Below are 25,453 nucleotides of genomic sequence, written 5' to 3' on the forward strand. Positions count from 1 at the left end.
TCTATAAATAAATTTAAATGTTTTATAAAAAAATGGCTCTGTCGTAAATCCTATCACTCCACTGCTGAATATCTAAATGATCGGACAGCCTGGGACTAGATTGTGATTATTTTATAGCGATAGAAATGACTGTAAAATATTGTATATTTTTATTGAAAAGAGCGCAAAAAAAAGAATGCTGGGAGAGTTTCTTGCGCCGCTTCTTCTCTCTCAGAGCGCCATTTGTTTCCGAAGCGGTAGTAGTATCTAGTAGTATAAGAAATGATATCAAAAAGAATTCTAATGGATTCAATTTTGAGTAAATAAATGCCTTTTATGCCTTTACATCTGCCAACAACTACTTTTAAGAATGCTTGTTAGATGATCGTGTTGTACTTGGTATAAGAAAATTATCAACCTTACCAAGGTTGATAATTTTATCAACCTTACCAAGGTTAATGCTTGCTGTAAGAAAAAAATACTAGTGGGACGCTCCTCTGCACAGGATGCCGGCTAGGGTACAACTGCCGTGAAGCAGTAATGTGTAAGCATTATTGTGTTTCGGTCTGAAGGGCGCCATAACTTTATATTACTGGGCAAATAAGACTTAACATCATATGTCTCAAGGTGACGAGCGCAATTGTAACGCCGCTCAAAACTTTTGGATTTTTCAAGAATCCTGAGCGACACTGCCTTGTAATGGGAAGGGCGTATCAGATACCATTAGCTGAACGTCCTCTCCCTACTCCCTTATTTTTATAAGAATAAAGTATTTCAAAGTTGAGAGTCGTGTGAAAGAAGAAATTTGAAAACCAAAAATACGTAACATAACAAACATCCTTTTAAAAATCCGTTCCGTTCCTGACTTTACACATCAATTCAGCGTCAAAAATGCCTTAAATTCAATCCAGCCAGACGTTTTAATTGCACTTTTGCCTAGCACTGCATAGGGAAAGATAAGTGGGTAGTGAAAATAAAGTTGCCGATTCCAACCGCCTGCGCGACGCGAACCCCCACCTTCCCGAACCCACCCCGCAGTCAGTCGAACTCTCTACATGCTCCCCTAATAACGCTTCGATCTCCAGCGAAATTGCGCCAAATTTTATGTGTATGTGTGTGTTGTGGTTACTTTTGAAGTGTCTGAGGTTTTAGTGAGTTGATGTGTGAGGAGTTTCGAGGCACCATCGAAAGGTTTGTAAGTTTTTTGTGTAGATCTATATAATGTTATGGGTTTATTATTGAAGTATAAGCGGGGCAAAGCAAACACCGTGATTTGAACAGAGTAAAGTACATAAAATCCTAAACCTAATGTCGGGTTGTGTTTGAATGGTCCGAAGGACTCATAAATTACATGAGATTTACTCATATAAATAGAAAATCGTTGGAATAATATTACTTTGTTTTTCATTAAGCCATTAACTACATTTTGGAAATCAACTTAGGTACAATTGATTACACAATGAAACTAAGATTATAAATAGATGGTGTAACTTTATGAAATCATTTTTTTTCGCAAACAATAAGGCAAACCTTTTTTAACACTTTTACAAAAATAATCTAGCCTTAAACTAGAACTAAACTACAAGTGCCAGAGAATTATATAAATATTATATAAAAAAATACTCGGAAACAAACACTTAAATAAAAATTACCTGCTTACCTACCGAGATTCAAAACCCTATTTCAGAGATCGTCACTAAGCATTGGCTATGAGATGCTTGGCCCTAATGAAATCACATTTTCGATGTTATTATTAAATTAAATTTCATATTTTTGGGATTTTATATATTTGCTTGGAGAAAGGGCGATTTCGATCGATCTGTCATATTACTAATGAAAATGAAGGAAGCATACATTGTGCTTGTTTTCCAGAAAGGAAAGCAGACATTAGAGATAATAAATTTGTCATGGTCTTAAAAAGTTCAACTATCATCAACCATTCGTATCAACTGCATATTTTAATATAGAAAATTTTCCCAAGAGCTAGACTTGATTCCTATCACCGAACACCACTATTGCAATAAACACCATAAACTCAAATAGTGCGGCTTTCAAGGGATTATTTTTTGATATTTTCCACGCACATGCAAACTATGAAATAAAGTCCCATGCGTGGTATTTCCATAACGACGACACTATCCATACACAATAATTTACTTGCAATACACAGATATGTAGACGTCAAATAACATAATATAATTTTAACATTCCATTCCGACATCGTTACATCCCCAGTCATACAACTTATAGATAATATTTTCTTTGATAAACGTGAGTACCAGTGGGAGGCTCCTTTGCACAGGAAGCCGGCTAGATTATGGGTACCATAAAAGCGCCTGTTTCTGCCGTGAAGCAGCAATGTATAAACATTAATGTGTTTCGGTCTGAAGGACGCCGTAGCTAGTGAATAACTGGGCAAATGAGACTTAATATCTTATGTCTCAAAGTGACGAGGGCAATTGTATTGCCGCTCAGAATATTTGGGGTTTTTCAACAATCCTGAACGGCACTGCATTGTAATGGGTAGGGCGTATCAATTACCATCAGCTGAACGTCCTGCTCGTCTCGTCCGAAATTTTCACAAAAAATTTGTGTTACACATTTAAAGGATTAAAACGCGTGTAATCGTTACTTATCTTACATTAGATTTTTGCGTAAAAGTTGCATTTTTATTTTAGTTAACCCAACGTTTCAAGACCTTTCCAGATCTCGTTTTCAGGGAGACTCAGACAGTGCCCCTAAAATGTAACTTTTACGCAAAAATCTAACGTAAAAACACAGTTACAATTACACGCGTTTTATTCCTTTAAAAGAGTTTTTTTTAAACTCATAGATAAGTTCCGTAGGTATACTATATCATTGTAATAAATACACTATGCTAGGACCAGATGTTATAAAATATAGAGCGACGCATATCATAACTGACAGGTGCTAAAACTAATTTAATAGCCTATTCTCTCAGATTTATTTGTAATCCTTTGCACTGGAATCTATACTTAATATTATAAAGCTGTAGTGTTTGTTTGTTTGTTTGTTTGTTTGAACGCGCTAATCTCTAGTACTACTGGTCCGATTTGAATGATTCTTTCAGTGTTGGGTAGTCCATTTATCGAGGAAGGCTATAGGCTATGTTTTTTTTTCAAAATTTGGGATCCGTAATAAAATTGCTATTTTGTAACACAAGGTGTAAAATCAAAAACCTATTTTTGCGTGCGCTGCAAAAACTTTGAAAATAGAACAAAATGATGTACAGGCTATAGTATAGGCAATATCTTATTACTTATAAAACTATCGCGTGAATTATACTTTATATGGCAAAACAACGTTTGCCGGGTCAGCTAGTTACTTATATGTGTAGAGTACATACACACTGCCAAAGTCAATTGGAAACTATTATCTTTACTTACATTGAGTTCGTGTAAGTAATTTATAACTATAGTTATAGTAAAGCCAGGTGGCATAGCTCAAGCCAGCGCTCTGTATAATTTTACCTCTACGGTTACGCGTGAGTATGCCCCGCTATTCCCTCGGGAAGCGCGTAGAGGGAAACCCCCTTCATCAAACGTTCATGATATTTCCTTTCCTTTTCCAAATGAATATTACAGATGTAATATCACTTTTGATACAACGTTACATTAATAATATACTTACAGCTATGTTGGGAGCTTTTATTATGAGGTAGATATGCGATGAATTAATAATATAAATAGTTTTTACTGATGTTCTCTATATGATTTCAAAAGGGTTTACAATTGTATTGTTGCATCCTAGGATTGTATAGTAGATATCTTATTGCATTCCTTATTTTATCAAACTTTCTTGTCAAAATAGATGCAACTGATGCACTAAAACTATTTCAAGTAGGACTTGGTTGTGAATTGAGGTTAAAACTTGCAATCTACGGTTCATATATGTTTATGCTACGGTTCATAGCTTTTACATTTATCTATCTATATAAAAGAGAATGTATGTTTGTATGTTCCCTAATAACTCCTAAACTATTCGACCGATCTCAATGAAATCATTTGTAATAGATTCGTTGAAGCTCAAGGAAGGTTTGCATATATAATATATATGGCAAAACAACGTTTGCCAGGTCAGCTAGTAAACGATATTTGTGGCCTTATGCAAATTCAAAATATATAATGTCTCAGACTTTAGACGGCGGACGCAAAAAACTCAGCGGTTTTTATTTTAAATAGAAATTTCGTTATAATAAAATGTTATCATAAAATAGCCTTAAGGCGGTCGCTCTATTTCCAAGATGTGTTACCATTTAGAAAGTCAATTATGTTATAGGATTCTTTACCACATACACATCTACCAGTGGGACCTCCTTTGCACAGGACGCCGCGCCGGCTAGATTATGGGTGCCACAACGGCGCCTATCTGCCGTGAAGCAGTAATGTGTAAGCATTAATGTGTTACGGTCTGAAGGGCGCCGTAGCTAGTGAAATTACTTGGCAAATGAGACTTAACATCTTCTGTCTCAAGGTGATGAGCACAGTTGTAGTGCCATTCATAATTTTTGGGGTTTTTTAAGAATCCTGAGTGGCACTGCACTGTAGTTTGTGGGGCGTATCAATTAATTAAACTAGTTATATTGATATCTTTATTATAAAAAGAGACCTAAATTATATAGTTAATCACAGTGGGAGGGATAATTTCTGCTGTGAAGCAGTAATGTGTAAGCATTTCTGTGTTTTGGTCTAAAAGCTAGTGAAATTACTGGGCAAATGAGACTTAACATCAAGGTTTTTCAATAAACCTGAGCGGCATTGTTATTGACAGAGCGTATAAATAACCTAACATCAGCTGAACGTCCTGCTCGTCTCGTCCTTATTTTCATAAAAAAAAAAACATTTTCACGATTCTTTTAATTCTCCCGAGAAATTTGAACATTTACATGTTGTAAAAGTAATTAAATCGCCCAAAAAAAGACTGAACCGAGTAGTAAGCATAACAAGTTTATGTTTGATCCTGGTCTAAACATTATGATTATTACGGTTTCTACTAAATTTGCTAATGAATGTAGAGACAACAGTTTATAATAATGTGCTTATATCATTACATTTTTCTCTTAATAATTTATAATATTATATGACATTGGAATTTGTGATAAAGGTCGGTACACCGGATTTAACGTTACATTATCTGCTCCCAACAAGATTGTTTTATCTATTTTATTCATGTGCTTGGTTACAATTGATAATCAACAAAATATATTCCACTCACAGATATTTGAAATAGGTTTGCTTAAAATAAAACATTCAATTCATTATACGACATTCAAAAAATCTAGTGACACTGATAAAATTAACTATATGTCATATATTGACAAAAACATTTAATTTATAATTTTATAGAACTAATTAGTATTTAAAGAACAGAATAATATATGATATTTAATAACACTATTTATATAAATAAGTATAATAATGTAAAAATAATTATTAATTATTACAAATAGTTAACATCATTAACAACGCTTTCGGAAGGCAGCTGGCAACGTTACCTCCTTGTATGGTCAAACTTATCCTCTGACAGAGGTACGTACCAGACATTAGGCCACCTGTGAAATTGATTAGACGCCTGGATAAGTAAAACAACTCACAAAGTACAAAAACTTAGAACAGTCTGAGTTTTTGTGCCGATGAACTCCAAGTACCCATCGTCTCCACCCCAAAGGGAACAACTTTGTACCCATATTTAATTTTTATCTGTAATTTAATATTGTTTTAAATTAACCTGAACTCACATATTATAACTTAAGCCTTCGGATCTCATTTAATAATGTTATTCTAAAGTAGCTTCTATATATTAACGATGATCAATTGTCACGAAAGCCCCAAAACCCTCATTATTCTGCTCTCTAGATAACATACAGTTAAATTTATACAAAGTTTTATTAATTTAGGTCGTTTGGTAATCTTATTGGATCCTCACATTGACAAGTTCCATCACAAAATCCGACTGGTAATAGTAAACTTTGTAAATTTATCCTTTAAATTTGTCTTCAAGGAAGGGTCAGCTAACCAAAGTTTACTTAAATAAGCCCATTTAAATGATTCCCTTTCTAATATAATCCACCAGTGGGATGCTCCCTTGCACCGGATGGCGGCTAGATTATGGGTACCACAAAGGCGCCTACTTCTTTCGTGAAGCAGTAATGTGTAAGCATTGCTGTGTTTCGGTCTGAAGGGTGCCGCAGCTAGTGAAATAACTGGGCAAATGAGACTTGACAACTTATGTCTCAAAGCAAGACAAGCGCAGTTGTAGTGACCGCTCTGAATTTTTGGGGTTTCTTAAGATTAATCCTGGATTGTAATGAGTAGGGCGTATCAATTACCAACAGCTGAACGTCTCGTCCCTTATTTTCATAAAAAAAATCCTATAATGATATGGATGAATATAATATGAAACTGTCATTAATATTAATAACTAACTTTATACCCGTAACTGCGTCCGCGTACATATGACTGAGGACCTAGTGCTTATCATAATCGTTGTGTCTTAAGTTATAATAACTTTATATTAAATGACGATATCACAATATTTTTTTAAGAAAAGAGCCACGCGTCTAAAGAATAAAATGTCGAAGTATTAATTTAAATCTATCGAGTTGTTTTTCCGTGATGAAATGAGATAAAACAAATGAAAACCTCGATATTTTCTTATACAGATATGAATGCGATATAAATACCTATATATTATTTAACTGTTATGCTTTCACGGAAAAACTATCAAATGAATATGCATTAATTTCTTGTGTATAGTCAAATATATTTTTTTTAATTGTGTTGTATCTCGAAATATTGCGAGTGATTCATATAGCGTGATAAAATTCATTAAGAAATAATGAAATAAAGTTTGAAACACTACTTACACTTCATGTTAAAACGGCATTAACTTGAAAAATTAATGCCGTTTCAGGGAAAATAGGGAATTTAATGTCACTCGAACGGTTGTCTCAGAAGAAAGAGCGCTCGCACGGAACGGGAGAGGTCGCGGTCGGGTTAGAGTACCGCATCATTTATAAATTTTGTTATAAAAATTAATTTATCTGATGTTAAACTATAACGATACATATTTTTTGAAATTATACTGATTATTTACGACACTTATATTTACTGAGGTATGTCTCTATTCATTGTATGTACGGAATAAGAAAAATTTGAATAAAACTTGGAAGAAATTACTTTGCCTTGCAAGCATTTAAGTGTATTCAAGAATCGAGGTCGAATTCAAGAATCATACAATTAAAGTTAGTTAAAATTTATACTAAGTTAAAATCCGATACCAATATTAAAAAATTCATAAGCTCTTTGAAAAAGTTACTTTTGGAAGAACGTTACTATTCTATTAATGAATATTTAGAAAAAAAAATTTTTTGAATGTCTGCCCCTCTCGTTCATTGCTATGCCTTACGAGGTGCGTGTGATCATTATTTAGTAATACAATTTTGTTTAGTTACAAATTTTATTGATTTAAATTAATTCATTAGTACGTATTTTAAAGGATAGCCGAAACTGCTACCCAAACATCACAGCCATAAATTTACTATGAATATTTGACCATAAGAATTTAAACCATGTAAATAAATCATTTAAAAGGGTATTAATCTTTTTCTGTTGTATATAACACTTAATTTAGCATCCAACCACGGACTAGTAAAAAAATAAGGACTCCGTGTCACCTTACATAACAGTGTAGCACCAAAACAAGCCGATTAACGTGTAAATACATAGCCTCACGCACACACTACTACAGGCCGATAGGCGGCCATTATGAGAATTGTCATCGTCTGTGACAGATCAGTTTGCGTCTCAATAAAATATTTTAAAAACCGACGTTCGTTGTGAAAACGTGTAAAAACAATACTACAGAACATTAAAAGTAATTGTGGCCATATATGACTAATTATTAAGGGAGAAAAAATTGTGATACTAGTATCCACACACACACTAGCTTAAAGGTGCCTCACTTGGTAATATCACGGCGCGGAGTCCTTTTTTTTTTTACTAGTCCGTGCATCCAACTTCATCTGGAATCAACTCAGCATTACTTTCGTTTCTGACGAGAAAAATGGACTTCGAATGGCTGATGAAATATTGCCAGCAATAAAATAAATCTATTATAAAGGACAATATAAGTCCACACAATTATACTCTATCTAACAATAATCAACTCATATTTATTTATAAAAGCTACCTCAAGTATTAGATAAATAAATCATAGCATTTCTAAAAGAGCTGAATCGTTGCAAAACTTCAAAGGATTTGTAAAGAACAAATAAAAGCGACACGGATATCGGAATCATGAATTATTTAACGTTAAAACGAAAAACAATTTTAAATCAAAACAAATAGTAATATTATGGTATCGGGCAACATATTCCTGTGTTTTTATAATATTGAATTCGATTACACCGTAAGGAGTTGAACAAGACATACAAGATTTATCAACGATACGTCATTCGAATTGTTCGCTCAGTGGAAATAGCGCTCGCACGGAACGCGAGAAGTCGCGGGTTCGAATCCCACATCGTTCATAAAATAACAAATTGTAATTATATCAAATAATAGTGGTAACGTTCACTACCCCGTCATGAAATTCTGTTCATGAGTTAACAGTACATTTAATTTTAATTCGTTTATTAATACGTCTAGATAGAGCCTCTTGCTGCTAGACCACCTATGAAAACAGGCCAGGTTTATTACTTTAGTGTGCGTGACAAGCTACCTCTTACACTCGCGATTTGTATGTCACTTTGTGTTACTGTACGTGCATTGCTCAAATTAGAGGTTAACTGTCACCCTCAATTTTTTTCGACGTATTCACAGCTGTCACATTATATGTATATGTATAAATGGTGTAAGTTAATTCCATATAAACTAAGTACTAATGAATATGGTATAGAAATGCAAAACACTGTTTTGTATTAGTTTTAGTTTAAGAAATAAGAGAATAAATATTAGGTCCATGAAATTAATTTTATTATTACTGTAACAATGTGTATTTTCCTTGCAAGATAATGTTTATGCATTAGTCTGAGAATAAACCATTGTGGAAATATCGGAGGGTAGACATAAAAACTGTTTGTTCATTAGCATACTACGTTAGACTGGGATACGAGCCAACTTCTATAAAACTGTGTAGCATAAACATGAGTTTTGAACTATTTTGATACATCTATAAAACTTCACTTGAAGTAAACTTGAGATTTAATTAGGCTATATATAAGAGTATACTAGGATGCTGCAGTCGTTGTGATTTGATCAATCGGCTCAAAATATGAATAGCGCGTGCTAATTTAGAATAGTTTGTAAATCATGTTTGTTTTTAATTATAATAATTGAATCAAAATTCAAAATTCTTACTTGACAATTACCTAGAAAATTTCGAAAGCTTTCTATGAGTTCAAAAGTTTTCAAAATCGGTACAGAAATGGCTAAAAACCAATTTAACAAAGAAATCAATTCGAGTCACCCGGTGGGAGATTCACTCAGCTTCGTTTCGCTCAAAAATATATCGGAACACGTGAGGGACCATTTTATCAACAATAACAGCGAGTGTTGTATCATCACTATCATCATCATCAGCCGGAATACGTCCACTGCTGGACAAAGGGCCTCCCCCAAAAATTTCCACGACGATCGGTCCAGCGCTGCCCTCATCCAACGTATTCCCACGATCTCGACCAGATCGTCCGTTTATATTGTGGAGGGCCTACGAACACCACGTCTTCCGGTACGTGGTCGCCATCCAATTTTCTGCCCCAACGGCCAGTCCGTCGAAATTTGTGCCCTGCCCACTGCCACTTAAGTTTCGCAATGATTCGGGCTATGTCGGAAACTTTGGTTGTTTTACGGATCTCCTCATTTCTGATTCGATCTCGCAGGAAACTCGTATATTTAGAAAAAAATTGCAGTATTTGAGACTGCCGATAGAAGTCTTAAAACTTTTAGTAATAAAATTTTAAATTGCATAATGTATAAGAACAATTCAAGTATCAATTAAAATTTATTTTTAAAACTTATTTTTCATAAATTAGTAATCAAACATTATTTCAACAATGCACATTATATACACATAGATCTTTTCACTAAATCTATTCAATTTCACTACTATTGTTGCACAAATACGTCAGCTGTATAACTACAGATTTACTGCTGTAAGCATTTCGGTGACGCGAGCTAACGAGATTTCTTATCGTTTTTTCTTCGAGAGAGAGATGGTTGTGATATTCTTTCGAGACTCACACCCGTCCAAGAACTGCCTAACTATATAAATTTATATTTATTTTATTAATCATTTATTTTTCACTTGCGCCAGTCATGAGCATGTCGGTGACGCGAACCCATAAGATTTTCTCGTAACAAAAAGTGCCCAACGCGGCTAAAGAAGTTTTCACTTCATAATTTTTTGTAGTGTCGGGCATTTTTAATTTTAACCTTTTGTATTTTATATATTGTTAAGTTTAATAACAATAAGTTTTAAAATTTAGTTTAATTTAATTATGTTATTAGGTATGGGAATAAAATCCTTTTCATTTTTTTTAAATTATATTATTATTTTATACATTGTTAATGAATTTGACTGCGTGACAGCACATACAGGGAGGAATTAATGCGGTTTATTTTTATTAAAATCAATGTATTCGTATTTGACGACCTGTATAGCCGAGTGGTTAGCGATCCTACTGTAGAGTAGGTAGACGTTAATATTGTCTCTGGTTTGATGTGAATTGAGAGATGTCATAAAGTGATTGATGGTTGAAAAAAGTGGTGGTTTCATTTCTTGCTCCTAACACGAGATATTTTAGTGGCGGCGAGTTGATAATAGTTATTTATGCAACTGTTGTGTAATAAGGGGTATTAAAACACGAATGTGGATGTATCTCACGAGGCGAAGCCGAGTGTGATAATAGTAACACATGAGTGTTTTAATACCTAATTATCAACAGTTGCATACAAGACTTTATCTACACCCAGAATTTGAATCCTCTAAAAGATTCTGGAACAGTTAGCTTACTGCTAACATTAAAACACCAGTCCTAGTAGTAACCTAATATCATTAATTATTACTGCAAATAAACTAAGTATTAATGAAACAATTATTTATTTTAGTAGTAATTTACATTTTGTATAGTGCAATAATTAAAAGTCACTGGAATATAATGTATTTTTGCAGCGTTTAAAATGAACCGCTCATTTTTTGTAAACAAAACAATAAAAATATCGAAGAAAATTGGCGGGGATTCGAATTTCCTACTTCTTTTTTACGGCGCGCGACGTTCTGGGAGTGTGGAGCGCGCGTAAACGAAAATGTTCTTTTTTTGAAATTCATACAGATACCACGCATCGAGCAATAAGAATGTGGCTGTATGTTGAAACTCTTTGCGCATGAAGGGATAAAAAAAACATAGGAGTGTTGTTATGAAATTCAGTACAACATTACTACACTCTTTTGGGTGATGTAATGGTTATTAGAACATTGGGTGTTTTAATGTTGGCAATAAGCTAACTGTTTCAGAATCTTTAATAGAGGACTTAAAGCATGGGTGTAGATAAAATTAATTAAGTGTAAGTTAGATAACATAAACTACTAAGCTAGAGGTCCCGGGTTCGAATGCCGGTAGGTGCAAGCATTTATATGATGATTATCGATGTTTGTTTCCGAGTCATGGATGTTTATATGTATATATGTATGTTTATATATATTTATCTTTGTTTAAGTAAGTATATTGTATTAAAGATATCGTTGTCTTGCAACCCATAACACAGGCTATATATGCCTCATTTGGGGCAAGATAATTTGTGTAAAAATGTGTGTCAATATTATTATTATTATCATTCTTCAATAAGTATTTTAGGTAAGATAAAAACCTCCAAGTGATTATATGAATAGCAACAATAATTGAAATGTTTCGAGAATACACATAATTCCTGCCCGACTGCCAGGACAATAGGGGTCGTAAAAATAATACCGCTCCAGTGGGACCGGGCGAGGGGATGATGGAAATTGTCAGCCCTTCTAACCGACTTTAAAAACAAGGGTCATGACTCGACTGTTACGTCTTTGTTCTGTTAAAGAAAAATGTTTTATGCTTTGTTTATGAGAAGAAATGTCAAACGAGACGCCATTTTATGTTGATATTTAGTTTTATTACAAATTAAAAAATGTTTGGTATTACGCAATATTGTTTAGATTAATCTACTAAATGCTTATGAATAGCTTTTTTATTCAAATAAAAATCATGTACATAAATAAAATTTGAAAATAAAATTTTATGAACTTTCCGCATAGTTCATAAAATTTTGGTTTCAATTTGTATATTTTGTGTATTTATCCTAGTTGTGTGAGTTTTATCACTTTAAAAACATAACAAATTGTTTAAAAACCAAGTATCCTTAAAAAAATTCTAAAAAACATTATCATTTCACTTGCTACCTCAAAAGTAGGCCTTACCACAACAATCAGGTAAGTAGGTCAAGACACTTTTCGAATTTTTTCCACCTTGTTAATTAAGAATATAATCAATATGTTAAAAGCCGAACATGCTAATACCTCACACAACATTATATTGATATTAAAAAAATCGGATCTTTATAGTCGCCTTTTCAATGACAAATTAATCAAATAAAATTTGTACTTACTGTACGGAGTAACATGTTATTCGATTGAGAATTACATTAACGAACAACAGGGTTAACTAAATTATATACAGAGAGCTTTTTTGGTTATTTTTCAGTTAAGAACTTTGTATATCTCCTTGGAGTTTACTTATTAGCGTTTAGTTTATCTCAACTAATATTTCCTATGCAGAAGGTAAGAAGGAAAGATATTTTTAACCGACTTCAAAAAGGAGGAGGTTCTCAATGCTTTGGGTATTTTTTATGTATGTACATGGATTACACTGCGATTTATTATACGATTAACTTGATTCTTCTTTAGTTAGATGCGCGGAATTTTTGCCATTTGGTTATATAAAAATTTGACATAACTGGGCCTAGTACTTTTCATTGCTTTATTTTTCTAAAATAAAAGATTTTTTAAGTTACTCCTTATAAGAACAGCTATGTGCCAATAAAAGTCTCGTCAAAATCGGTCTAGCCATTTCAGAGATTAGCCGGAACAAACAGACAGACCGACAAAAATTGTAAAAAATGTTACTTTGGTGTATGTACCGTATATATATATTCATATACAAGTGGTAAAAAATGGTTATTTCAATATTACAAACAGACACTCCAATTATATTAATATATATAGATATGTATAGGTTACTAACTTGTGTCCCGATAAGTGGGTCTTAAGCTACCTGTCCATTCATAACTAACAAACGATCTTCACGATATTTCATTATATCACAAGAACCTGAAACAGAGATTCGAAAAGGATTTTTTCGGAGTCAATCTCAAAGGCACGCGGCACATTTCGTATGCACCTACAGCTACTAAAAAAATTACTATTAAACATATTACAGTAAAAAGCAACGAAATCGTATAGTTTGCCTGATTACACTAAAAATAATTATAAATAAGCAATAAGTGGAAGGCTCCTTCGCACAGGGTGCCGGCTAGATTATGGGTACCACAACGGCGCCTATTTCTGCCGTGAAGCATTACTGTGTTTCGGTCTGAAGGGCGCCGTAGGTAGTGAAATTACTGGGCAAATGAGACTTAATATCTTATGTCTCAAGGTGCAGCGCTCAGAATGTTTGGGGTTTTTTACAAGAATCCTGAGCGGAACTACATTGTAATGGGCAGGGCGTATCAATTACCATCAGCTGAACGTTCTGCTCGTCTCGTCCCTTATTTTCATAAAAAACATAAATAAATATAACAGAAGGCACTTCCTACATTCTTTTTTTGGGACACTCGACCTCCTTATCTCAGCGCTATAATAACGATGTAAGGTTAGAACGTGACTGATGTGGCAAAATGTTTGTTAAAAGCTCGGAAACAGGAATATATACGGTTTAGAAATGGATTTTGGTCTTGTTGAAAGTATAGTTCATAGATAATTTGCTAATGAAATCATTATGGCTGTAACAAATCTCTTATTGAATCATAACTTCGAATTTACTACTTCACTTTATTTAAATAAGTTTTTTATTCATGTTTTTTTCTTATATAAATCTGTCTAAGTAAATACTTTATTTAATTTATATAGTTTTTCAGTGGTATTATACTTTATCAATATTATTTAGATAAATCAAATCAAAATCACTTTATTCGTGGATGTTACGGAAATGACGCTTATAATTGTCAGAAAAAAATTTTTGTTTCTTATTTAATCTACCACTTCTTCGTAAAGGATTGAGCTAATGAGAAGAAGTAGCAAGAGACTCATTGCCACTTATTTAAATCAAGAACAATCAAGTACAAATACTACATGCAAATATATTTTTGGTTGATTTGATTTATTATTATTATTTACTTATTCTATTTAAATAAAAGGACTAACTATATTAATAGAACAGATAAACAAACTGTTTTTATATATTATTAAGTATAAGCAGAGCCGACAGACGATGTTCTGTACAAAATAAAAAAAAACTGTTTTATTTTGAATTTGATATAAAATTCAAATTCAAATATTTTTATTCAAAATAGGATTTATAATCACTTATTGAACGTCAAAATCTACCACCCATTCAAAAGAGACTGCCTCAGACCTGAGAAGAATGGGCGCAAGAAACTCAGCGGGTTTTTTTTTATATAAAATATGGATTACAATGTAATATCGTACAATAAACATTAATAATTAAAGAGCCTGAGGGTGTTCGCTTTAATCCCAGTCCGTGGTGTCATTAAGAAAATCGTTTATGCTATAATAACCTTTCCCACACAAACGTTTTTTAACAATTCTTTTAAATTTCGTAACACATATTTTTTGTACATTTTCTGGGATCATATTGTAGAAGCATATACATCGCCCAACAAAAGACTTACTAACTCGACCCAACCGAGTAGTAGGCATAACAAGTTTATGTTTGTTCCTCGTGTTAACATTATGAATGTCACAGTTTCTAGAAAATTCCTCAATGTGCTTATGAACATACAAAACATTATGAAAAATGTATTGAGAAGCAACAGTCAAAATGTTTAGTTCTATAAATTTTTCTCTTAATGATTCTTTAGGACCTAGGTTATAAATCGCGCGAATAGCCCTCTTCTGCAGCACACAGATAGTATTAATATCGGCCGCACTGCCCCATAACAATATACCATAGGACATAATACTATGAAAATAACTAAAGTATACGAATCAGTTCATAACATCAAGAAATATTTCGTAAAATATGCTCCCCGTTGTTATAATGGTATTGTCGCACAAACCGTGCGTCAATAAATTATCTCACAGAAAATATGTCCGTACAAAACTAATTTTGGAAATAAAAATAATTATTGGTCCCAAATCTAAATAAACGCTATCTCTCAAGTTGAACTAAACTGAAGTCCTGAACTCAGTTCACTCTCCTCCACTCCTTTCACTGGAAACAAACATCAGGACACTGAGTTTATAAATATTAAGAAAAACAAAATGGCGCGTAACCGAAAATCGTGACGATTTGCTGCAAAATTTCTCTCATACGTCGATAAAGAAGTTTCACTTCAAAAATATATCATTTGCTAACCATAAAGCAACAACAACTATATTTTCTTTTTGTCGATTTAAAGTTTCAATATCTACTATTGTAAGTGAACCGACAATATCAGCAGTACGGATCGATACAGTCGCTATCTGTTCATTCACAAAGAATGCTACCGTTGAGAATAAGGACAAAATAAATCAATGGAGCATCTGAGTGGCCCTCAGGTGTCTTGTTAGAAAGACTGTATTATACAATCGTTGGAAGCACTTTGAACAATAAATTTATTCAATTGTCTCGGTGACTGGTGGTTAAATTACTGGTGCGTTACTACATTATTGCAAACTGACTCTATAAATACAATATGAATTATTGTACAAATGAAACTGAAAACTGGGCCTTATGAGAAAGCTCATGGTCGTTCAGAGGGCAATAATAATAATCATTATTAAAATATGAAAACAACCATTATACAGCTTCTTAATCTATACAATTAACTAAACACACTATAACTAATTATTATTCAAAGTTAACTTTCATTATTATATGTAACTTAGTGGCTGTCATTAAACTGATTAACCCTATCGTTTCGTACTAGTAAAAACTGTAAAACGAGAGGGCTATGCTCCGTGTTTCCCTGCGAGATTGAATCAGATATGACGATACCCATAGAAGAACCAAAGTTACCGATATAGTCCAAATGATTGCGAAACTGAAGTGGCAGTGGGCAGGGCACATAGTTCCACGGACATATGGCCGTTGGGATAGTAAAGTCCTCGAATGGCGACCACGTACCGGAACACGCAGTGTTGGTAGGCCCATAAGATGGACCGAGTTTCTGGTCAAAATCGGCGGAATTCGTCGGATGAGGGTAGCGCAGGACCGATCGAATCTTTGGGGGAGGCCTTTGTCCAGCAGTGGACGTCTTCCTGCTGATGAATCATCATCAAAATCATCATCAGATGATGATGATAATGAAACTGAAAACAAAATTATATGAACCCGCGGCCTCCTCGTTCCGTGCGAGCGTTCTTTCCAACTGAGCCAACCGTTCGTGCGACGTATTGTTTATTAAATCTTGTATGGTTTGTTCAACTCGCACGGAGCGTGAGAGGTTACGGGTTCCAGTCCCGCATTGTTCATAAAATTTTGTTTTTCAGTGTTATTTGTGTAATTACTCCCAGAAGTGAAGGTTATCACTTTAAAAACATAACAATTGAAATATTATGGTTTACATACCTCGTGAAAACTTGGAGGTAGGTAATTTATTTTATACTAGCTCACCCAACAGATGATGTTCTGTTAAAAATAAAAAACTAATTAATTTATTATAATATAGACCTGGTGTGCAATCTGTCTGTTACTGAAGAGTTTTTCCAGTCAGAGGCTCCTTTGCACACGAAGCCGGCTAGATTATGGGTACCACAATGGTGCCTTTTTCTGCCGTGAAGCAGAAATGTGTAAACCTTTCCGTGTTTCGGTCTGAAGGGCGCCGTAGCTAGTGAAATTACTGGGCAAATAAGACTTAACATCTTATCTCTCAAGGTGACGAGCGCAATTATAGTGCCACAAACCCCACCCACATTTTTGGGTTTTTCAAGATTTTTGAGTGGCACTGCATTGAAATGGGTAGGTCGTATCATCCGACCATCAGCTGATCGTCCTGCTCGTCTCGTCCCTTATTTTATTAAAAAAAGAATTATTTCAAATAACGCTGGGGCTTAAGGTACACCGAAAAACCGTGAGTAAAGTTTTGTTAATAAATAAAATTAAGAAACATCTAAACTTAAGTTTCTTTCTTAAATTTTCTTTATAATGTTATAAAAAATAATTTTTATACCAGGAAAAAACATAAATACTTGTTATGCCAACCGCTCAGTTGAGTCGAGAAAGGTGTTATGTGTTTATTGAGTGATGTATATGCTTTTATATGATTCCAGAAAAACAAATGTGTTATGGAAATTCAAAAGCGGACTAAACAGTGGAAATGGAGCAACCACCTTTAGGCTATTGATAAATTTTATTGTTATTGAATGAAATTTAAAACAAGCCCGCTAACTTTCTTGCGCCCTTTCTTCTCAAGTCTGAGGCATCAATGATTTCGAATGATTGGAAGGTTATCGAAGAGGAGGACAATTCAGCAAATGTGTCACCTGATGTTAAGTGATCACTGCTACAGACATTCTCTTGCAACAAAAGAGGAAACACAGGAGCATTGCTGGCATATTAGGCAAGTGGACACTTTTGCTGAGATTTGCTTTTGATGTTCCATGGTTTGTAGCAAATGAATTATTACACCATGACCTCGGAATACCAAGAGTCAAGGATGAGATAACGAAATTTGCTAAGGCACACAAAACGGCGTCTATTTCTGCCGTGAAGCAGTAACGTGTAAACATTACTGTGTTTCGGTCTGACGTGCGCCGTAGCTAGTGAAATTACCGGGCAAATGAGACTTAATATCTTATGTCTCAAGGTGACGAGCGCAATTATAGTGCCGCTCAGAATTTTTGGGCTTTTCAAGAATCCTGAGCGGCACTGCAATGCAATGGGTAGGGCGTATTAGTTACCATCAGCTGAACGTCCTGCTCGTCTCGTCCCTTATTTTTATAAAAATAAAACTAGAACAGAAAATCACCGTAACATACCAGCAAAAGCCCTAATGAACAAAAGAACGAAAGTATAAAGAAGAATGAAACGCAAAAGACCTCAAGATCCCCTGACCATCCAACCAGATGTTTAACCTTTATGTTATGGAAATTGGCTCTGGCATAGGCTATTCTACGAGCAAGCCAATATATACCAGTAGGACACACACATATTTTTGAATGTCCCAGCGAAGGAGACAGATAATAGTAAAATGAAGACAAAAAAAAACTATTGCTGAGAATTTTCTAGATATTTATGCAGCAATGTCAAAACCATTAACACTTTATTGAATTTAAACCAACCATTTAATGAGTGAGACTTTCAAAATAACGAAACATTCGAAAATTAAAGCATGTTTTGTAAGTCCGGATTAAAAATTCAATTTTCCCCCTCATAACGAGATCGCTACGCATTCAGCCGTGTATGGAACGCTTATTGGGCGAAACCCTTTTATTTTAAAGTACCGGCGACAACGGAAAATTAATTGTGTTGTTGCGATGCTACTTCTATGTTTGTGTTTACTGAAGCATTTCATTGAGAGATAATTAAAAAAGTTTCGTTTGAACCTCAATCAATACGAATTAAAATGGGTAGACCAAGCTGCCTTGGCTTAGTGTTTAGTGTGAAAAGCTGAACTTAGATTGCTTCTAGGTTCCATTTTATATTACAGTTATTGTGTTTTGTTTGAATGTTGTCAGGTTTACTTACGTTGACCTATACCTTCGCAATGTCCTCGGTATTCAGTTGCCCGACAAAATTTCCAACGATCGTCTTTGACAACACTGTCATAAAGATTAAACGCTGCAAATGGATATAAATGAATAAATGGATAGGCTACTCACATCGAATTGATTCCAACCTTATACCGAGACAAGCCCTAGACAAGGAATACGCAAGCGCGGCCATCTAAGGCAAACTTTTTTTAATGAAAATAAGGGACTAGATGAGCAGGACGTTCAGCTGATGGTAGTTGATAGGCCCTGCCCATTACAATTAAGTACTGATAAGGATTCTTGAAGAGCTCTAAAATTCTGAGCGGTACTATAATAATTTCGCTTTCGATGTTAAGTATCATTTGCCCAGTAATTTCATTAGCGACGTCCTTCAGACCGAAACACAAAAATGCTTACACATTACTGTTTCACAGCAGAAATAGGTGCCTAATACTCATTATCTAGCCGGTATCCTGCGCAAAGGAGCCTCCCAATGGTGTTTAAATTTAACTTTGTATTATGGTTGTGTATAAAAAATAAACTTACAATCTTTGATTGAAACATCCATTTAATTAAAATTGAAAACGTCTATTCGTTGTCAAATCAAATCAACTCGTATTTTGTAACTCACACAAAAATTAGCAGAATTATTTAGGTAAACTATGCAAAAAGTTTTAGCTCCAACCTCGATTCGTTATTCCTACTGCGGCAACTTTCATAAAATTGTCGCATATTTTACGTAGAAGAAATACAGAACGAAAAATAGAGTGTTGAAAAATAACATTTCAGGCGAAAGTATTTCTGTGAGATTAGCAAGTGAAATCGTTAACGACGCAGTTTGGAATGAAAAAGGAAAAGAGAGATACAACGAAAATCTTTTGTGCCCTGCTCTTGGGTGTGTTTGTGTTAGCATTATGTATGAAACTTGTCGCTCAAGTGTTTACGTTGAATGCGTAGGACCTAAATACGTGTTTTGCGTCGCGGTTGTGTTATTCGTTTTTCTTTTATGAAAATAAGGGACGAGACGAGCAGATGTTCAGCTAATGGTTATTGATATGCTCTGTCCCTTAAAATTCAGTGCCGATCAGGATTCTTGAAAGACTCATAAATTCTGAGCGGCATAACAACTGCGCTCGTCAACTTGAGACATAAGATGTAAAGTCTCATTTGCCCAGTAATTTCACTAGCTGCGGCGCCCTTCAGACCGAAACATAGTAATGCTTACACATTACAATTTCACGGCAGAAATAGGCGGCGTTGTGGTACCCATAATCTAGCCGGCACCCTGTGCAAAGGAGCCTCCCACTGGTATATTTATTGGTTTATGTTACCTTTTTAGTTTTTATAGATTTTCTAAACAGTTCGTTAATTTAAGTGGATTTTTAGGTCACTTCTGGGATTAAATATATGAATTTAATTTGTACTAAAATATATGGACGATGCGGTACTCAAACTCGCCCCTCTCGGGTTCCGTTCGTGCACTCTGACAAACTGAGCCAACCGTCCGAGTGACGCATCGACTGTAAATCTTGGTTGGTCTTGTTCAACTCTCAGGCTATGGCTCCTAGATATTCTGTTATATTTTTTGTTTTAAGCGTCTCGCGATGTGAATGAAAATAATCATCATAGCTTACTCGCACAAGGTATTATTTGAAGGAAAACAAAACTAGTTTAAGGTGCAATGCTAATTTGGTTTAAAAAAAAAACTAATAGAGCCTCATTGATGAAGCAGCTATTGAAGCAGAATAGTAACTTGTATGAAAGTAAAAGAATTGATAAAGGTTCTTGTCACGAAGAAAATTTTCTAAAAACATATGGATGATTGACATTTAAACATTGTAAAAATCCTTACTATATTTTTTATAAAAAAATCAACTTAAGTCCTTGTGATCGACACAGACGCATGTTTTACCAGAGTCAAACTGAAAGGTCTTTGAAAATATATATTTTAACTAGCTGATTAAGCTAGCTTGTTAATACTTTTCTTATATCTTTACAAAATAGTGTCCATTCACGTCAATACGACAATATCTGATGGAATAACTAAGAGATGCACTTTGCCCACTCGTCCTTGGTGGTCTCTTCAATAGGCTTTTGAGATGCAGCAACTGCTGTCACAGCGTCTATTAAATATTTGTTTTCTTTTTCTTTTATTTTTGGGAATAGATAATAATTGCAAGGTCAGGTCGAAACGGTGGGTGACAGAGTAATTTCACATGACGTGACGTCATCAAATAGTTTAATCATTCGCCTGGTAGTATTAAATACGACAAGACGTTGTCGTATTTAATACTACTGATCCTACTGCGAGGTCGTTTCTTCTGAACTTCTTACAAGACAAGTAGTATACAATTGTTAGTGAACCACTCTGCAGTAACTATTCTTCGATCATCTTAAGCAATTGTCGCATTATGGCCTGTCCTTCTGAAGAACGAGGCCACCTTCTTTTTCCCACGCTTCATCCTCTCTTCACTTAAGTTGGCAACTCCTAGGAAACAGTCGAGAGAGAGAGAATAGGATATCTTTTCGTTTCAGCATCATAACAGTAAATTCAGTGTTCATCACCCATAAGTATGCCAAATACAGCATTTGAGTCACCTCCGTTAAATCTTTCAACCATTTCACGGCTTTCAAAACTTTCAACGATTTTATGCGATTGATTGATATTTTAGGATCGCTTGTAGAAAACTGCGGATATCTCACACTTTTATCAGTCTCTATTATACGCCACACAATACTGATGTTATCTTAAGTCAACGCCGTAGAAGGCCGTCCCTCACGCAGATATAATGATGTGAGATTAGAATCGAAGTCCATTATAACTTTCTTGTTGACTTTAATGACAAACATAAAAAAATATTCTCAATTTGCCGCCAAATCGTAAAACAAAATATGAATAAAATACATATTCAATAATATTAGCAAAGTACTTATTCTAGTATTGTAACGAATAAAATTGCATTAATTTTTTTATGACAAAATGTAATCGTTATAAAACTAATATGCCTATAGTAGTCTCACAAATAAAAAAAATCTAATCGAAAAGACTGCTAGAAATTAAGACTCCAAATCGGCCTTTCGCTTAGAGTACTCGTAGGTCATATCTTCTTAAACTGACCATAATTTTTTGTCCAAGGGGTTTAAATCTGAGCTAGACGAGGCCCAATCTTTACCTTTTATTTTCCACTTTGACTTCCAGCCTAGCTTAGGTAGTTCGCGCCTGTGACCTAGTGCAGATTTTTTCTTTAAAGTTCAAAGTAAATTTTTAAAAAGCGTAGTTCTATGAGGTTCCACAAGCCGATCGAAGACAGTATTTTGATATATTGTGGTAAAAGATTTAACTACTTTTTCACAAAGCATGACCTACACAGGATGATAACACGGTGCACTTTTCATCATCATCAGTCGGATGACGTCGACTGTTGGACAAAGGCCTCCCCAGAGATCTCCACGAGGATCGGTCCTGACCGATCCAACGTATTCTAACGATCTGGTCAAGGCCGTCGGTCAATCTTGTGGGGGGCGTACAAACACTGCGTCTTCCGGTACGTAGTCGCCATTCGAAGACTTTCTGCCCCACCAGCCATCTGTTCGTCAAATTATGTGTCTTGCCCACTTCCTCTTCAGCTTCGCAATCATTGGGGCTATGGCGGTGACTTTGGTTCACCAACGGATCTCGTCATTGCTGATTCAATCTCGCAGGATATCTCCGAGCATAGCCCTCTCCATTGCCCTCACAGTAACTATGAGCTTTCTCCTCAGGCCCATAGTTAGCGACCTCGCCTGCGTACCAATACATACTTATATTACGTTGCATTTTACTAACTACTTACATAAGCTTCTTAGGAGCTATGAGCGTACACTCTGTCATTTTTCTCTTGTTGTAAATGGTTTCAACCATTTAACGGGTCAGAGAGTATTTTGATTGAGCCACTCTATTTATGGACTGACTCAGCAGGGATTAATTTAGGACGTATCCTGTTTATCGACGATAAAGCACCGAGCTTCAGGTTTTGATCATCAATTTAATCATTGCAATGTTTCTTGAACTCCTCCTTCTATTATTATGATTTAATATTAACCTTAATTAACAAATATTAAATTCCGGTAATTGATATGGATGACATAATAAACACACAACAAATTTTTATTTAATAAAAAAATATATATGAAGTTTTTAAGTTGTATCAATACTTATCTTCAGACTCGTTAGAAGAAACAAAACTCTTAATTGTTTATTAATAATATCGCGAAGCTGGGCGGAACTCCCACCGGGTGACTCCAATTGATTTCTGAGTTAAATTGTTTCTCGACCATTTTTGGACCAATTTAAAAAAATTGAACTCATAAAAAGCTTTCTAAATTTTCTAGGTTATTGTCGAGACAGAATTTTGAATTTCGATTTGATTCAATTATTATAATTAAAAACAAACATGATTAAACAAATAATGCGCTAATTCCTCATGTTTAAATATAGCGCCGAATTCCAAAAGATTATATTTTTTGTTTTGTTTTTGTACACAGACTTAATTTACCTTGCTTCGCTCAAATATACACCGCAGCCAACCGGTACGACTAGCGACTGCGGCTAGTTTACGACGGCGTCCTAGTTTTATATTTGATTGATCCTAAATCGATTTGACAAATTGTTAGCTCTGGCATAGATTTCATTATTTCGATTGATAATACAATGCGGTCACGGCCATTAAAGAACAAAGAGCTGTTATGAAATCCATTGGGACTAGTTCTATTTCAATATAATTTTAGTTTTCAGACGCATAATTAAAAACTGCATTGTTCCGCGACTCATTTGTGACAGCTCTGTCTGCAATTCATAGATTTGTTCGTGATAGAGCAGCGAATATAAATGAACTTTATACTGATAGGCATAAAGATTGATCTTCTGTAGCAGTATATAAATAAAATTAAAATAAAGCATTTATTTGTATCCGTAACATTGTGTATACATTTAAAATGAGAAAGAGTTAGCTCATATCAGAACAAGAGCTAGGTTTGATTAAAAGTTTTACTCTTTCTTCAACATATTGCTGTTGGAAAATAGAAATATATTAATTCACTTTACTGACAAGAACCTCCCAGCCCCTCCTTTAAATCATATTACAACTTTCCTACTTAACATATTATTATACAATTTTAAGTAGCCTGCGCAGAACCGAACAAGAAGTGCTCAGTGAGTCCTAGTATATGGAAGACCTATGAAGGAGCCTTTAATCTAGCTAACTCAACTTAACTCTAGGCGTTTAGGAATTCATCAGCGCTTGAACGAACTCTTATGTTTTCATAGTTATAGCTATGTTTGACCGACGTCAGTGCTAACTGTCGGTCAAGCACTAAATGTCCAAACATAACCATCTACACGTGCTGCACCAAGATCTATTAAATCCACCAACCGAGTATCTCGTAAAACATCATGACTGATAACTTTACTCGTTCCAACTCCTAGTCTTTGTGATTGTTTTGTCAATAAAAAATAAAATGCAGCCTTATAAAAGGTACGTACAGTTCTTTCTTCTTGAATTGAATAAATTCAAATCACTATTTTTCTTGAATTCATGCATATTTGCTTATGCTAAGCACCCTAAGTTCCTTATATGCAAATATTGGGATTGAGCAGATTATGAACTGTAAAGTAGAGAGATGAACAAGACATACAAGATTTATCAATGATACGTCACTCGAACGGTTCTCGGCTCAGTGAAAGAGCGCTCGCACGTTAGGGGCCGCGGGGTCGAATCCCCCATCGTTCATAAATTTTGTTTTCAAACTTAATTTGTGTTTCAAATCCAAAATAAATAAAGTGACAGTGAAATATTATTCCGTAGTTAAATAATTCACGTAATACAAAGATGAAAATTGGAAGCTTGAATTTTTAATAGATATGACAAATGATTAAAGAAAAAAGAGAATTTCAAAGAAACAGCAACATATCAAGGATAGTATAATGTCGAGACACAGCGATATAATCTTTAGCATCATTCACTTCAAAGCTTCACGTGGATTAGAACTGAACAAAGGAATCCCAACAATAAAAGAAGTGGGTCGGCCGAACCCTGACTAATCCCGTAGCAAACATGTTTACAAATATCTCGTAACACATCTCATTCGGTTAATAGAGACGAAAATAACTTTAATAAAAAACAAGTTAAGAATGAAACATGTTGTCTGTTTTTTATTATAATGTCGGTGTCATTATTGTTCATTGAATGAATATGCGGCAACGCTGCCGATATTAATACAATATTTGTGGTGCAGAAAGTAATAATAATATAATAATAATAAACTTTATTCCACTAAAACAGAGGTTCAGAACACTTAAATATATAATATGTACTACGTTTTAATTTTTTTAACTTATCTTAAATAAAATACAGTGTTGAATTGAAACTCTGATACCCATGATAAGATCTAACTTGTGTTATGGGTAGGAGACGGCTATTCGCGCTATTTTTAATAAAAAATCACTGAGAGCAAAATTTCAAGAAATTAACAT

At 34.5% G+C, this 25,453-nt stretch overlaps 1 protein-coding gene across 1 annotated transcript in view; it reads left to right on the forward strand.

Annotated features, from left to right (window-relative positions):
* The first annotated feature begins 1,026 nt into the window (after positions 1-1,026).
* The window catches only part of LOC126968677 (leucine-rich repeat-containing protein 24), a 97,224-nt gene continuing 72,797 nt past the window's right edge, over positions 1,027-25,453 (forward strand). Inside the window, exon 1 of the mRNA XM_050813723.1 lies at positions 1,027-1,170. The gene's annotated coding sequence lies outside the window, so the exon portion shown is untranslated. The remainder of the gene's footprint in view (positions 1,171-25,453) is intronic.

The sequence above is a fragment of the Leptidea sinapis genome, chromosome 16, assembly GCF_905404315.1.
Source record: "Leptidea sinapis chromosome 16, ilLepSina1.1, whole genome shotgun sequence".
NCBI lineage: Eukaryota > Metazoa > Arthropoda > Insecta > Lepidoptera > Pieridae > Leptidea > Leptidea sinapis.